This window comes from Capra hircus, chromosome 8 (assembly GCF_001704415.2).
Source record: "Capra hircus breed San Clemente chromosome 8, ASM170441v1, whole genome shotgun sequence".
NCBI lineage: Eukaryota > Metazoa > Chordata > Mammalia > Artiodactyla > Bovidae > Capra > Capra hircus.
The window spans coordinates 84,124,086-84,140,468 of record NC_030815.1 but is presented as its reverse complement, the minus strand read 5'-3'; the positions used below and the strand labels follow the sequence as shown (position 1 = coordinate 84,140,468).

The 16,383-nt window shown below is 47.3% G+C and overlaps 1 protein-coding gene across 3 annotated transcripts in view; it reads right to left on the bottom strand.

Annotated features, from left to right (window-relative positions):
- Positions 1-6,341, bottom strand: part of FGD3 (FYVE, RhoGEF and PH domain containing 3) — a 41,568-nt gene extending 35,227 nt beyond the window's left edge. For 2 of the 3 annotated variants that reach the window (XM_013966192.2, XM_018052496.1), the window contains exon 1: positions 6,119-6,341. The gene's annotated coding sequence lies outside the window, so the exon portion shown is untranslated. The remainder of the gene's footprint in view (positions 1-6,118) is intronic. The other variant, XM_013966193.2, reaches the window with a different exon arrangement.

Sequence of the window (16,383 nt, the reverse complement as noted above, 5' to 3'; positions counted from 1 at the left end):
CTCAGTGTGGGGGCATAATTAGCCCCACAGTGAGCTCTACTCAGGTCCCACCTAATGAATACAGATGAATTTTAACAGGAAACTCTCTCTGTTTACAAGCAACTTAATAGCATTTCTAAACAATGCTCCAGGACAAGTATAGAAGCACAGACATATTCAGAATCCAGTAAGGTGAAATTTACAGTGTCTGGCATCCAACCAAAAATTACCAGACACAGAGGGCAGGAATACACAGCCCACAGTGAGGAGGAAAAGTCAATGAACTGCAATTGACTCATATCTGATACAGATACTAGAATCAGCAGACAAGGTCTTTAAGGCAGCAGCAGTACCTGCTTTATATTCGAAAGGTCAGCAGACACATGGAAAATTAAAAAAAAAGATGCATACCCAATTTCTAAAGATGGAAAACACAACGTGTGAGATCAAAACCCACTGGAAGGGACTGATGGCAGAGTAGACATTAAAGAAGAAAAATTAGTGAGTTCGGAGAGACTATAGAAGCTTTCTAAAATGAAAGAGAGAGAATGAATTGTGAGATGCAGAAAAACTATGAGCAGCATAATACGTGTGTAACCAGAATACATATGTGGAGTGTTAAAAAGGAGTGAGCTTGAAAAATACTTGAGAAAAAAATGACCAAAGTTGATATCAATTCTACACAAACCTTTTGATCACTGAGGGGAAAAGGGAATACTTCTCACTAATAAGGATGAATCTAGAAAAAATTATTTCAAGTGAAAAAAAGACAAAGGAAAATGTGCCTACTTGTTTTTCCATTTAGAATTCTAGGAAATGTACCCTAACATGTGATGCCAGAAAGCAGACCAGGATGTTGCCTGGAAGGAGGGGTATGTGTGGTGTGGGGGTTACGATGGAACACAAGGAAGCCTTGCAGAGTTGACAGATGTGCTCATCACATGTGTGTGTGTACGTGTGTGCATGCTGAAACATCCAATCATACATCTTAAACATATGCAGTTAATTGTATGTTGACTATACTTCAAGGAAGGTGATACCTCTGAGTTACATAGATTTGGTGAGTTGCTAACATTCACCAGTGTCATTTTCCTTGTTACAGAAGGGACAATGAACTGTGTAGAGGACAGTGGTAAGGGGTGTGGCAGGCCCAGAGCCTGGGGAGGCTGCAGCAGACACACTTCTCTGAACCCCCTGGACTGGGTTCCAGGCTCACTCTGACATGCCCAAGGCCAAAGATGTAAAACCATGCAGGAGCCAAGCAGCGTTTGTCATTTCTATCTTCCCAGCCACTCACCTCTCTCTTCGAAGCCCTGAGCTCTCTGAGCTGAGAGAGCCCACCCTAGGTGAATTGAGCCTGCTACTGAACTCAGCCAGGGCCCAGGGCCCCTGACACCCAAGGCTGCCACCAGCCAGTATCAAAGGCCCCAAACCTGGGACCAGGGGAGGCGTGGGGACTGGAGAAGTACAGAGAAATTAAATGTGCCCCACTACCAAGTGCATCGTGCAGCCAGTGGATACGGTGGCAGGAGGGGTGTGGTCCCTGCTCTGGAGTCCCCAAACTGCTTGGCAGCTGCCTGAGACAGGCAGGGATAGTCCTGCAGACGGGCCACGATTCTGCTCCACCTGACGCTGGATGTCCCTACTACGGATGCAGTGCAGGAGCTCCCACTAAAACCAACACTATGCCCTTCTCTCTTGCTGCCTGTCACCTGGTACCTTGGAGGCCCCAAGTGGGCAGGGATCACCACAGGTGTGTCACTGACATGGCTTAGTAGCCCCGGAACATGGGGCCCCAGCTGACAGCTATCAGCTGCCATCAGAAGTGTAAGCCTGAAAGGAAGCGTTTGAAACAGTTCTACCCTTGACTGGCTACAGTCCCAGAGAAGCCCTGAATGAGAGCGACTGGAATGCACTCCACCAGTCCCAGAATCATGAGAGATGATAGTGCTAAGTGGGGTGGTTGGTTACGTGAAGGAGGGAATCCAAACAGTACTGACAGCACCATGGGGCAATACCAGAGACTGCTAAGCTGCATACACCTACATGCAGGTTGCAGGCTGGGGGATAAGGCTGCAGAAACCTACGAGGCACAACAAAGGTCTGGTTGTGCTGGCCCTGCCAGATGCAACAATTGATGGCATGTCTGCAAAGCTGCTCCATGACCCAGAGGTGCCTGCACTCCAGTGTTAGGATCCAGAAGCACAATACTTGTCTTGGGGCCTCAGCCTAGGAAGTGTTCTGGCTGGTACAGTCTGCTCCATCCTGTGTGCTGAGAACCCGGAGATGGACACAGACACTGGGGTGCCATATGCTTCAAAATTCAGTGAGAGTCAATGGGACCTCAAGGCAGGATGGGGCTAGCAGAGCGAGGAGGAAAGGAGACTGGTCAACAGCATTGGACCCAACAACAGTCCCATAAAGGTTCTTATAAGCCTGAGGCAGCACACAACACTCTACCTCCAACTGGGTATATCATTGCTTTTTAGTGGTTCTAACAGACAAAGATGGGCAGGACACCTCACCAGGCTGATGAGCGTCGGCCATTAGCATCACCTGAAGCTCCTAGTTCCCCATCACAGGGCCTGCTCAGCTACAGTAGGAGTTGGTAAAATTACACAATGAGCCCAGTAGTGATGACATGTGCCCAGAGCTGAGTTGACAGAAGTTCAGGGAAAGCAAGTCCAAGAATGCACTGGGTACAGTGTGAGGAGCTATGACTAGAAGGCCCACAAGCAGAGCTGCACTGTAAGCAGGCAGGTGTGTCTGGGAAACAGATCACTGGGATGTTTCTTTCTTTCTCTCTTCTTCGGCCGTGCTGCATGGCATGTGGGATTTTAGTTCACCAACCCAGGCTCCAAACCATGCCCCCTGCAGTGAAAGCGTGGAGTCTTAACCACTGGACTGCCAGGAAAGTCCCTGTACTGCTTCAACTTCATTTTTTTGCTTATGTATATATTTACTATTCTTCTTTATTTCCTTTTTTTCTATTTTTAAATTTTTTATGCTTATTTCTGATTCATATTTTGTTTCTGTTTTTATTTTATTTTTTCTAGAAGGAGAATTAAGTATAAATACTACAGACACTATGCATTGCCATACATCAAAAGCAACTACAGAAATAAAATCACAACCTTGGAAAAAAAAAGTAAAATCCTTTCTTGCATAGGCAGCTGGATGTATGATAAAGCAAGTAGAATCTCAGGAGTGAGCACTGCAAAATTATTGGAGCTTTGCTGTATTTTTAAAATGTATTGTAATAAAGTTTTTTGGGAAAAGAGTTTATCCCCACAGCACCCAAGATCCCTAGGCCCACACTCAGGGTGAGGCAACAGGGGCTCCTTGTTCCATTCTGACCTCTCCCATGGGGCACCCTGGGCTCACTAAATATTCCTCTCTACTTTTGATTGTGTTTAAAATTTTTATTTAAAAAAGCAATGAATCAAAACGGATAAGAACTTTCCAACAGCTTCCAGTTGACACTGAAAACCCTAACACAGATATGACTCTGCCTCTCCCTCCACACTGAGCCACTTTGCAAGGCCCCTCCCTCTAGAGGAACAGCCTAGCCCAGCTCCCCGCGCTCATTCCCTGCTCCTTGATAGGCCTTCCTCAGAAGAGAACCGCCTCCTCCATAGCTCCTACCCGCCAGGCTCACCCACACCTCCCCACTCCACTCCCCACCGGCTGCAGACCACACAGGTGGAAATCTTACCTCCTTCATGTGGTCCACCACCTGGCAGACAGCAGGGCTCAGTAAGCATGTTCAGTGAGTAAGTGAATAGATGAATTTGAATCAACATCTCAGTTTTATTTCCTTCTAATATGTACTTTTACATAGCCCTACAAAAATATGCTCTGGTCAAGTCCAAATTTTTGAAAATACAAAATGCAAATCAAGATTACAGGGGGTCAAACCCCATTTCCTACCGTCCGTCACTTGACAGCCCCGCATCATCTCATCTAACTGCACAGTGACCCTGTCAGGTAATTACAGTGAAATGGAGGCCTAGAGGGTGGATTCACCCCCACCAAAGCCGCATGGCTGCACCAGCAAGAGCTCTGTGTCTTGGGCACCAAGGGGCTCCAAGTAGCCCCCACCAAACCCCCCAGAACTAATGTACAAGGTAGGTTACCATCCACTTCACTGGGAACCTAGGCAACCAGTCATCACTACCACACACAGGGGCTCAGACAGGGGACAGCAACCCAGACAGAGGGAACAGCGTCCCAGGTAGAAGGAACAATATCTCAGACAGAGAGAATAGCATCACAGGCAAAGGGACCAGTGTCCCAGGCAGAGGGAAGGGCACAAAGCAAACAAGAGAGAGCCATGCCCTCTGAAGAGCTGGCTGCCTAGGTGTGTGAGCCCGGAGAGGAGGGGATAGGATCTGGGGGTTGGAGCCAGGATGGATCTCATAGCTGTAGGCAGCCAGGGGGTCATGAAGGTGAGTGACACCCCATTCAGGTTTGGGTTTCACATCTGTGCTATGGTCAATACTGCTCCAAGGTTACACTTTTACTCCCAGGCTCATCCACTTTTCTATGGACCTGTTTCCTCACCTGTCAGTGGGGTCATCAGAGCCCACCTGGAGCAGGTGGCAAGGATGCAGCAAGGCAAGTGCTCCTGGCACTTGACTGTGATCCTGATGTGCTCCTGGAGACTCTTCTGTGATCACTGTTCTGAGTCCAGCAACAACCCCCACCCTAGGCTCTCAAGGGGCTCAGGGCAGCAAGGCCTCAACCTTCCTCTGCGGCCTTGCTCAACACCTCATCTCAGCTCTAACCTCAACAGACCTACTGCAGTCTAGGCTTCTGTGTGTGCAGAACATACAGTCCTGTCCAGCTTTGGGGGCCACTGCATATTTGGAGGTGCTGGTTTTGTGTGGAAACAGACGTCAGCGCAAGTTGCGGAACCAGGGCCTTGGCCTCCTGCAACTACCCAGCCGAAGACAAACCACTTCCTCCCCTCAGCACCCAGCCCCACCCAGCCCCAGGGCCACTTGCCAATCAAATTTCCAGGCTCCAAAGGTTTGAGTTTGGGCCCAGCTTCTCAGCTTACTGTCCATGGTCTGGGGCAAGGGATGGGCCTCAGTTTCTCTGTGGCCCTCAGTTTCCTCTCCTAAAAGAATGGTGGAGCAAAGTCACCATGGGATTTGTCTGAGGACTGATGTAAATAACAGCAGAGCTTCCCTGAGCACACCCAGCCTCCCAGGGCTGTGCTCACCTCTGGAGCCTGGCACCACTCAGATCCCACTTCACATATGGGAAAGCTGGGTGGTAGAATCAGTGGCCCATAGTCACAGAGCTGGGGGAGGGACTGCAAGCCAAATGTCCCAGTGGGCCATGAACATCACCAGGATACCAGCTACCTGCTGCTGCATACTCAGGTTCCCTCCTCCAGTGAAAACCCTAGACCCATCTTTCCACCTCCCAAGGGGAACCCACACTGACCCCAAGAAACTATAAACGGGCTGATGGTCTGCAATCACAGGAACTCCCCACTGCAAACGCCACAGTGTCCTGGGAGCCAAGTGCTCTGGGTACAGTTGTGCCCTAGAACATGCCCCCTCAGTACAACCAGCACAAACACAGCTGCCTCTGGTACCCCATGGCTGCCCATCACCCTCCCCGAGGTCGAGGTGGCCTGGCCACCACCCTGCACTCTCTGGGCACAGCATGAGGTTCTGAAGAGGCCCTGACAGACTCAGCCTTCCCTCCTAGCAGCCCATCATGGACAGGCCCTGGCAGGACCTAAAATGCAGATTGCAGAGGCTTCTGAAGCCCCACAGTCTCTAGGGACTGTGTTTGGGACTGCTTATCCCTCCTCCATAGGTCCAGTCTATTCAAGGACCCCGGCCCTCAAGTTCATCTTTGCTTGCGTCTAAACTGCCACAGGACACTCAACAGTGTGCTCACTCACTGCGCAACGACTTGCTACAAATCATGCCAGAGGCACCACAGGAAGATAAATGGGACACAAGACACCGCTCGGCGCCACCACGGCAGCTTCCTGCCTTGGAGACATCCGACCCCAAATGACTACTGCTCTGAACTTTCCCTGACCCCAGAACTGCCCCTTATGGGGCCAGCAGAGGCTCTCTGGGCTGGCGAAGACCCCAGAGCCAGCACCACTCACCTGTCTCCTGTGGCGGACGTACTTCTCTCCAGGGCTGACTTCAGGCTGCAGCAAAACGCAACTTCCTTTTGCCTGTTTTCGCAACATGGGTCACTAAACGACAGAGCATTTGCATTTCCGCACTATCACACACTCAAGCTCACTGGTTCTTCCCTCGCCTCACAAGCAAAGATACAGCCCCAACCGGCTGGAATGCTGTCCGAGGACCAGGCGATGCTGGCCGCAAGGTGGCCTGTGGTGGTTTAAAGTTTAACAGACTGCTCTGGGTGCCTCAAGTGGTTCCGGGTGTGGAGGCTACAGTCACCCTGCCTCTGCCTCTATCGGTTTTTCTAAGCAGACTTCCAGGTGCCCGTCTCTCAGACCTTCAGAGAAGGGGCATCCAGTGCCTGAGCAGTGGGGCTGGCTCCAGACCATACAGGCTGTGGCTCCTAGATCAAAGAAATGGCCCAATGGGTCACCAGAGGCTTTCTTGTATTTTCTTGAGTGGGAACAGTGAAAATGGCCATAGACTGTTGGAAAATTGAAAATGGATTGTTTCAAGGTGCTCCCAGGGGTGAAGCCAGTCGCTACCCCCACCCCAATTTCCTGAGATCTGTCCCATATTTGATGATCTGGTTGTTCCAACCAGATTCAGCCCTTCCTAGCACCCACAGAGAGGGCTTCATGACTTTTAGAGAGTAGTATTTTTAGAGTGAAGATACAAGATTGCTACAAGGCTCAGACCACAAATTTAAATGATGGATTCTTCATCCAGCCTTACATGTTTTTTTAAAAAGCAAAGAGATTTCTCTGGACCTTTGTTTCCTTGTTGTATGGGGGTCATCATAGAGCACCCTCAGAGGCAGTACCTCACACACAGGGATCATGTGAGTATAACGAATGAAACCATTGAAGGGGCCAGTTAATGAGATAATTTCTCCAGTCCACACTGACCTGCCTTGGCAGACCACACAGCCATGTTTCTCCATGGGTTCCCAAGGGATGCCCACACCAGCTGGAGAGGGGATTTGCTTCCACCCTCCGTTCTTCTAAATATTTATCAGTTGTTTGGGAGGGAGTAGTTGAGAGATGCTACCCACTTTCACCTCCAGATATTCTTCCTTTCAACCACAGACTTGAAGAATTCTATGACTAAGACACTGATAAGCTCTTGCTCACCTCCATGACTCATTGCAGTGAAATCCACCATGTGCCAGGCCCTATGGACAGGACCACCTTGGACCCAGGTCCAGCTCCAGGACACATGAGTGCTTCTTCTCCAGGAATCTGAAGACCAACATTAAGATGAGTTGCACCTGGCCCCCAGCCATTACTGTGGACTCAGAGCAGCTCAATCAGCAGGTGATGGAAGAGAGGACAGACTATGTGGTACCTGGTTTCACATCCTGGCTGATGGGGTGTGTCACCTCCGTACATCACTAAGCCCCTTGGAGCCCCAATTCTTCTCATAAAATGGAGATAATACAGGATGCGTGGTTGGAGTTTTGTGAGGAAAGAGAGCCTGGCCTGGGGTAGATCAACCATCCAAGTGCTTCCAGCCCAGGGTGGCAAGGACAGTGCCTGCCACCATCACCCAGCACAGCCCTTCCACTTGTTGACATCCCTAAGGCAGAAGACTGGAAAGGGGACCTCATCAGGACCTGGAGACCCAAGCTCAGATCTATGCTGTACAGAAATGGCCCAAGAAGGCAGAGATGAACGCTGGCAGCATAGTAGCAGACCAGGTGTAATGATCCATGGGTCATGTGGCAATGGAGTATGCTGAAAAGAAGAACTGGGGTAAAGTGCCCTCTCATCCTCAGGTGAGGGAGGGGGGGATTCTCCACTGGGAGGTGGGTGACACCCTCCAACAAGAAGCATGTCTGTGGCAGCCATGCCCCAAGAGGAATCTTGGTGACCCCACTCTGCTGCAGCTGTGCCCACTGTGAATAGGGTTGATGCAGTAATGCAGTCAATAGGACACTGCAGAAATATCAAGGGTAACTTCTGAGGCCAGGTCAGTCAGCACATTGCAGCTTCTGCCTTTTTCTCTTGGGACACTTGCTCTGGGGGAGCCAGCCACCATGTCATGATGGTGCTCAAGTTGCTCTCTAAGGAGAGCCCCATGTGGGGAGGAGCTGGGCCCTCAGCCAGCAGCCAGCACCAACTTGCCACGAGGTAGTGAATGACATGGAAGGGCACCCCCGGCCCCAGTCACGTCTCTGGGTAAGACTACAACCTCACTAAAGTCTCCAAGCCAGAGACAAACTGTACCAAAATTCCTGACTCACCAAAACTGAGTTGGTAAGTGTTGTCTTATGTCACTCAATTTTGGACATTTCATTATGCAATCAGCTCAGTTCAGTCGCTCAGTCGTGTCCGACTCTTTGTGACCCCATGCATCGCAGCATGCCAGGCTTCCCTGTCCATCACCAACTCCCAGAGTTCACTCAAACTCACATCCATCGAGTCAGTGATGCCATCCAGCCATCTCATCCTCTGTCGTCCCCTTCTCCTCCTGCCCCCAATCCCTCCCAGCATCAGAGTCTTTTCCAATGAGTCAACTCTTCACATGAGGTGGCCAAAGTATTGGAGTTTCATCATTCCTTCCAAAGAACATCCAGGGTTGATCTTTAGAATGGATTGGTTGGATCTCCTTGCAGTCCAAGGGACTCTCAAGAGTCTTCTCCAACACCACAGTTCAAAAGCATCAATTCTTCAGTGCTCAGCTTTCTTTACAGTCCAACTCTCATATTCATACATGACCACTGGAAAAACCATAGCCTTGACTAGACGGACCTTTGTTGGCAAAGTAATGTCTGTGCTTTTCAATATGCTTTCTAGGTTGGTCATAACTTTCCTTCCAAGGAGTAAGCATCTTTTAATTTCATGGCTGCAATCACCATCTGCAGTGATTTTGGAGCCCAAAAAAATAAAGTCTGACACTGTTTCCACTGTTTCTCCATCAATTTCCCATGAAGTGATGGGACCAGATGCCATGATCTTCGTTTTCTGAATGGTGAGCTTTAAGCCAACTTTTTCACTCTCCTCTTTCACTTTCATCAAGAGGTTTTTTAGTTCCTCTTCACTTTCTGCCATAAGGGTGGTGTCATCTGCATATCTAAGGTTATTGAAATTTCTCCCGGTAATCTTGATTCCAGCTTCTGCTTCTTCCAGCCTAGTGTTTCTCATGATGTACTCTGCATAGAAGTTAAATAAGCAGGGTGACAATATACAGCCTTGACGTACTCCTTCTCCTATTTGGAACCAGTCTGTTGTTCCATGTCCAGTTCTAACTACTGCTTCCTGACCTGCATATAGGTTTCTCAAGAGGCAGGTCAGGTGGTCTGGTATTCCCATCTCTTTCAGAATTTTCCACAGTTTATTGTGATCCACACAGTCAAAGGCTTTGGCATAGTCAATAAAGCAGAAATAGATGTTTTTCTGGAACTCTCTTGCTTTTTCCATGATCCAGTGGATGTTGGTAATTTGATCTCTGGTTCCTCTCCCTTTTCTAAAACCAGCTTGAACATCTGGAAGTTCGTGGTTCACGTATTGCTGAAACCTGACTTGGAGAATTTTGAGCATTACTTTACTAGCATGTGAGATGAGTGCAATTGTGCGGTAGTTTGAACATTCTTTGGCATTGCCTTTCTTTGGGATTGGAATGAAAACTGACCTTTTCCAGTCCTGTGGCCACTGCTGAGTTGCATAATGCTGCTATCATTATGCAATAGATAGATCCATTATGCAATGATATAAAATGGTCATTAGGAAATGCACGAAGGGTGACTTATGGTCAGGGGGCATCTGCCCAAAGTGAAGAGATGACTACAGGGTATTAACAGCACACAGTCCTATTTCTCTATCCAATTATTCCATTTATGACCCAGTGGTTCAAACTGTGTCCTCATCCCTGAAGGGTTCTCTGGTAACAATGGTGAAGGCTCTGCCATTCACTCTTCATGACCCTGAATAGCTTCATGAGTCAGAGGCTTTTCAGCGGAAGGCCAGGTTCCCCAAACTGCATCCCTCTGCCCATCCATCCTCCAAAGGGGATGCTCACTCCACCCCCAAGCTGCTTGGCACACAGGAAGCAGCGCTGATCATGAGGGCTCTCCCACATGGTCCCTGCTTTGCCCCAGAAACTCCCGGCCCCACCTAGCATGACAGCTGGCAAAGACTGAGGGACCGCCCATCTGAGGAAGGCAGAGGAACCCTTCAAGCTGTCACTAAAAGGGAACTTGTGGAATCAAAGGCTGGGGAGGGTAGCTGGGGGAATATCCATTCATTTCACTCAAGAGGTGATCCAAAGGGAGAGAACCAGCCAAGAGAAACTGGTCTGGGGGACGGTGAATGGGGCCCAGCCCATATCCTGACGTGGGGCTGCTGTATAGCACCCAAGCCCACACAGAGGAGGATATGACAGTCTCTTGGAATAAGGGACTGGTCAGAGAGGAACCCAGGAAGATCTCATGATTTGACTTCTTCTGTGTTATGATTCCTACTCATCTTGTGTGAAACTCATAGGACTTAAGCTACATTAAATAACTCAAGATGCAGTCACAGTGGCAAATGCGAATTTCTGTATTAGTTGTTTTGAAATGTACAACATAGGACTCTGAGTGTCTAAGTGTAATACATTGAGAGTGTCAGCAGAGATAAGGCTCTTGTTTGGCAGCGTCCTAGGAAAGACTGGGAACAGAAGGGGTGACTGATAGAGACAAGACCCCAGGAGTAACTGTTACACCTACTGACTGACTTCTTAAAAGCTCAGACCACTGAGCCAAATGACTTAATGCCTCTTTGCTGGAGGACCCAACTCCACACTGCTGAGTGCTGTTCCAGATGGCCCTGCCAGAGGCTCTGCAGGAGCAAAGCCACTTCCCACTCACGCTTGGTCAAGGGATCCGCTGCTGGACCAGAGACTGATGCTCATGCCGAGATACTTCCTTCCGGGACTTTCTCCTGGAGTGGTTTGTTACCCCCTTTCCTATTTTCTCCCTACTTTGACTAAGCTGTGTTGTGACCTGATGGTGTGCAATAAGCTGAGTGACTTGTGAGGTGAGTGTTGGTTGCATTTTGTACGCCTCTAGTCCTGTGATTGTTACCCGGTCTTACTGGTGTGCCCTCAACAAACAGGTCTGCACAAAGAACAGTGGAAAGAGTGAAGAAAGAGACCTTGGGTGGTAAAATCCAGGGTTTATGGAGTCTCTCTATATATGTGTTTGTCTCTCTGTACATTACTTTCCTGCTCAAAGCTGAACTCCCTGATTCACTGTTTACTTCAGGAGTATATACAACACCTGTTGTGTCCCAGCTCAAGGGACACAGAGGTCATCCAAAACAGATATTTTTATCATATAAAATATTAAACATAAAATGGCCACATATAGTTGTGTCTTATCTGCACTTATTTGAGCATGAGGAATATGGACCAGTACTGAGAGTGAAGTGACCACATGTTATTACTCCCAGCCTCCCCTGTGGATGGTGGGCCGTGTTGCCAGCCCTGGGCAATGGGAATGACATGCTCCCTTCAGGCTTGGCCTCTCAAAAAGTGTTCTCAAGATCTTCCAGTTTGCTCTTCCCCATCTGTGAGGCAAATGCATAGAAGTCGGGCCAGTAGTCATCAGATGAAGGGGACTGGACTCCAGACTGTCGACGAGCTGAGCTGGACTGTGTCTCCCATAACTCCTTCTCTATGGGGACATGAGTTAGGGATGGTCACAGGGAAAATTTGCACAGTATCTGGGAGATGAAAGTGAAGCAATGCCTCCCTTTCTGAAGGTCACTGTGATTAGATGAGAGAGACCCAAACAAGAGCCCTAGAAGATTCCAGTTCATCCCATTCCTCTGTGCTCTCTGTCCAGCCCTACATCTCCCAATCACCAGTGCTCCTTCATGGTTCTTGACTGCTGGTACACCTGCCAGCAGACCCTTCTTTCCTAGCTGGTATTTACTAAGCACATACCTGGGCCAGACTCCACCTGGACTGGATTTGTGAGATAACCTGACACCCATTGGCCCACCCCAAATGCTGCTCAGAATCAGATCAACTGCAGATCCGCTGATCATGCAGATGTTTCACTGGCTGTGGACGTCTGATGGCCCCAGAACATGCAGAATCAAACACGTGGTCAAGCTTCACTGAGGTTTTCCTGCAGACAGGGGACAACAAAAGCACTGGCTCTAGACAAAAATCACCTCTCATCTGTACTGAATGTGGCATTGAGCTTTGAGATCGTACCTAAGCCCATATGAGATTCTGAAGATGTTTAAGACACTTTCCCGTGGGAACAAATTCAGATTTTACTCACGGTTGCCAGCAATAGAAAAGTGCCTGCTAGAAAAGCGGAGGCCTAGCCCACCCACATACATTCTGAGTGGGCAGTCAAAGATCTCAAATCCTCTGACCATAGCAGGGTAGAGAACAGAGGCTCCAGTTTCCTTGTCACCAGGAAGTGGCAGGGCTGGGAGTAGCTCCATCCTCTCGCTTGTACTGATCAGAGCTGAACTAGCTCTTGCTGTCCTGCAGTACTGTAGGTGTAAGCAACCTCTCCTGGGACACTCTTGTAAGCTATCAGATGTCCATTCTGGACCATGGGCATTGAGCAATCACTGCTTTGGTACCGGGCAACTTGGAAATACACCCGGGGCAGCCACTCTTCTGGATGGTCCAAGAACTGTCAGCTCCACTGTTCTCCCATCAGAGACCCTAATCTCAGCATTGCTACTGGCCCCTGCATGTGCCCCCCGACCTCCGCCCCACAGTCCCCCTGTGTCCTTGGGGATCAGAACCACACAGTCAATACCACTTCAGTGTCCCTGATGGGGTATCCTCTGCCATCACAGTGACCCAGAGCGGGCATCAGCAAATCCCTTCTAACCAGCCAGGCAGCAGGCAGGCCCTACTGCACAGCAGTGCAAAACCAAGGAAAGGGCCTGCAAAGTAATTCTGACCAAAACAGGGGGAAGTACCACTGTTCCAGCACCTTTAGAAATTTTGTCAGAACATTGAAAATCTCTCACTGTTGCTATAAATATAGACAGACGAAAAATAGTAAAACCAGCATTCATTCATTATGTTGTGACAAGACATTAAAAACAGAAGAATTAAGGTGCTTTATTTCTTCATGTAAAAACTTACATTGTTAAAAAAAAAAAACTTATACAAAGAGAAACTAATTCTCTCTTCAATTGCTCAATCTGTTACAATTGCTCTGTTGTAACAAATGTACCACTCTGGTGGGAGACGTTGTTAATGAGAAAGCTATATATGTTCAGGGGTGGGGGATATATTGGAATATCCCTTTTCCCTCTTAACATTGCTGTGAAAGTAAAACCACTCTACATTTTTTTAAATTTAAAAATCCAATATAGTAAATAAAATATGATACCCCAGATTGGATGCTGGTGAAATCTGATTGCAAACTGTAGTTTGTGGTGTTCTCCCAATGCCAATTTCTTGACAAATGGAACCTAGTTTTGTAGATGCCCATGTTGTGGCAAGCTGGGGAAGGGTGTGGGAATTTATATTACCTTTGCAGCTTGTCTGTACATCTAAAACTACTCCATAATCGAGGGATTATAAATTCAGTACTGAATATTTTAATGAGATGGAACAATCCTGTTGTAAGGCCATGAGCAAGTTCGCTTTCTCTCAAAATCTTGTCTCTTATGACATTTCGCATTCTAAATAACTGTCTGGTCCATGTGTCAGTGAGGCCACATGAAAGACAAAAGGATAAAAAACAGCTACCAAATGTAAAGCAATTTATTTACTGTTAATTTGACTCAACCTAAATTTGGTTTTGTTGCAAAATGGTTCAGTTTTTAAATTTTTTTAAGATTCAGAGGGCTTAAAGATGAAAGATTCTGATGGCTGATCTGATCTGCCATCAGATGAGCCACTATCATTTGGGCCAGATGAGGATGCTGCTGAGTGGAACTGTGAAATGATCCAGAACCCAATAGCTCTGGGCAAAGGTCAGGAACAGATAATCACAGAAAAAGAGAAGTGGCTCCACCTCACACGTAATGAGGGAACTACAGATTACAGCTACACTGAGATAATTTTCCTCCCAGTCAGACTGGGAAAGACTGAGGGAGGAGGAAGGTGAGGCATGGGAAGAGGCTCTTTCCACATGGCTGGTGGGAGAGTGAAACAGCACATCTGCCCTTTGACCCGGCAGTCACGTCTCTGGTGAATGCAGGCATTCTGCTGGCACACCTGCACAAATATACAACAACAGCCTGCATCAGGCTGCTAAGAGCAAGGCTGGAAACAACAAGGCCCACCTAGGAGCGACCTGCTGGTAAACCACACGGCCACCTGCTAACTGCAGCGGGAAATTTGCACAACAATGAGGGGCACCTGGCAAAACTGCCTTAAAGGACGACACAGCTAGTCACTAAAATGGAATGACCAGAGCCCGAGTGACACAATAGGAAGTATCTAGCCACAAAATGTTCCGTCTGTGAGCTCTGAGAATTGTTTTTCTTTTTTTAAAAGATGGTTCTGACCAAAAAAGTCTGCCTATATTACAGAGAGAAAGAGGGAGTAAATATGGGAAAATGTTGACACTTGCTGAATCAATTCTTATAATTTTTCTGTAAGTTTGAAAATGTTTAAAAGCAGTTTAAAATGGTTTATCTATACAGAACAAGAGGAAAGGGATGAAGATGGGGTAGGAGTGAGATTTCTCTTGTATCATTTTATTTTTCTAGCCATATAATCACTGTAGCCATTTTTTTAATGTAATCATTTTCTTAGAATAAGATAATTTAAGCAAGCAAAAAATTCTACTTCCTCATATGGTTCGTCTCCATGACAAAGCACAGAAGCAAGACATAAGATAGCACTCCAGAGGCACCAAACACTGGAGGTTGACTTGGAAAGGGGCAGTATAGTGCCTGGGGTGCACCATTCCCCCTGCCCTGCACCATGTTGTGGAGAGCAGTCTGGAGCCTCGACCAAAACAAGGATGGCAACGCACAGCTTATACCTCCTCCCACCCAGCCGTGCCCACTCCAGGTGTCAATCCTTCATGCTCACACAGATGAGAAAGGACATGCAATACAGTCATAATGGTAATAGGTGAAAATTGGAGGTGTTGTGGATGTCCACCAACAGAGAGCTAGTTTAATAGATTACCACAGCACAGGTCTTACTATAAAATATAAAATGATTTAATTTATTAAGTAAAATGATTACTATAATAATATTAAATACAAAATCAAGACACTGCGATGATATAGGCATTGTTGTTGTTCAGTCAACAGCAAAAGAGCTGTTTGACTCTTCGCGACCCCATGGGCTACAGCATGCTGGGTTTCTCCGTCCTCCACTATCTCCCAGCATATTGGCATACAGATAGAGAAATAGATCAACGGAACAGAATAGAGTCCAGAAATGGACTCATGTTCACTTAGTCAGTTGATTTTCAGTAAAAGTGCCAACAGCTGTCAACGAGAAAGGAAAACCCTCTCAACAAGCTGGAATAATTGGTTATCTATATGGAAAAATGAACCTTGATTCACCACTCACACCACACAGGTGAAAATAACTAGAAGTGAATCATAGTCTTAACTGCAAACACCAAAACTAAAACTAAATAGGTGAAAACATTCATGCATTCAAAATAAGGAACAATATCTTAGGCTATAAAAGATGCTAGTGAAGTGAAGTCATTAAGTCGTGTCTGACTCTTTGCAACACCATGGACTGTAGCCTACCAAGCTCCTCCATCCATAGGATTCTCCAGGCAAGAATACTGGAGTGGGTTGCCATTTCCTTCTCCAGGGGATCTTCCTGACCCAGGGATCGAACCCGGGTTTCCCGCATTGGAGGCAAATGCTTTAACCTCTGAGCCACCAGGGAAGCCCATAAAAGACACTAGCCATACAATAAAAACTTGACAAATGAACTTCATCAACATGCACAACCTGTGCTCAAAAGGCTCTCTTAAGAAAATGAAAAGGCAAGTCATAAAAAGAAAGAAAACATTTGTAATACATCTATCTGACAAATGTCTTGTATCCAGACTATATAAAGAATTCCTACAAAGACATTATGGAGATTCCTCAAAAAACTGGGAGTAGAACTATCATGTGACCCAGAAATCCCACTACTTAGCATATATCCTGAGAAAACCAAAATTGAAAAAGGCACACATACCCCAATGTTCACTGCAGCACTATTTACAATAGCTAGGACATGGAAGCAACCTAGATGTCCATCATCAGATGAATGGACAAAGAAGCTGTGGTACATGTATACCATG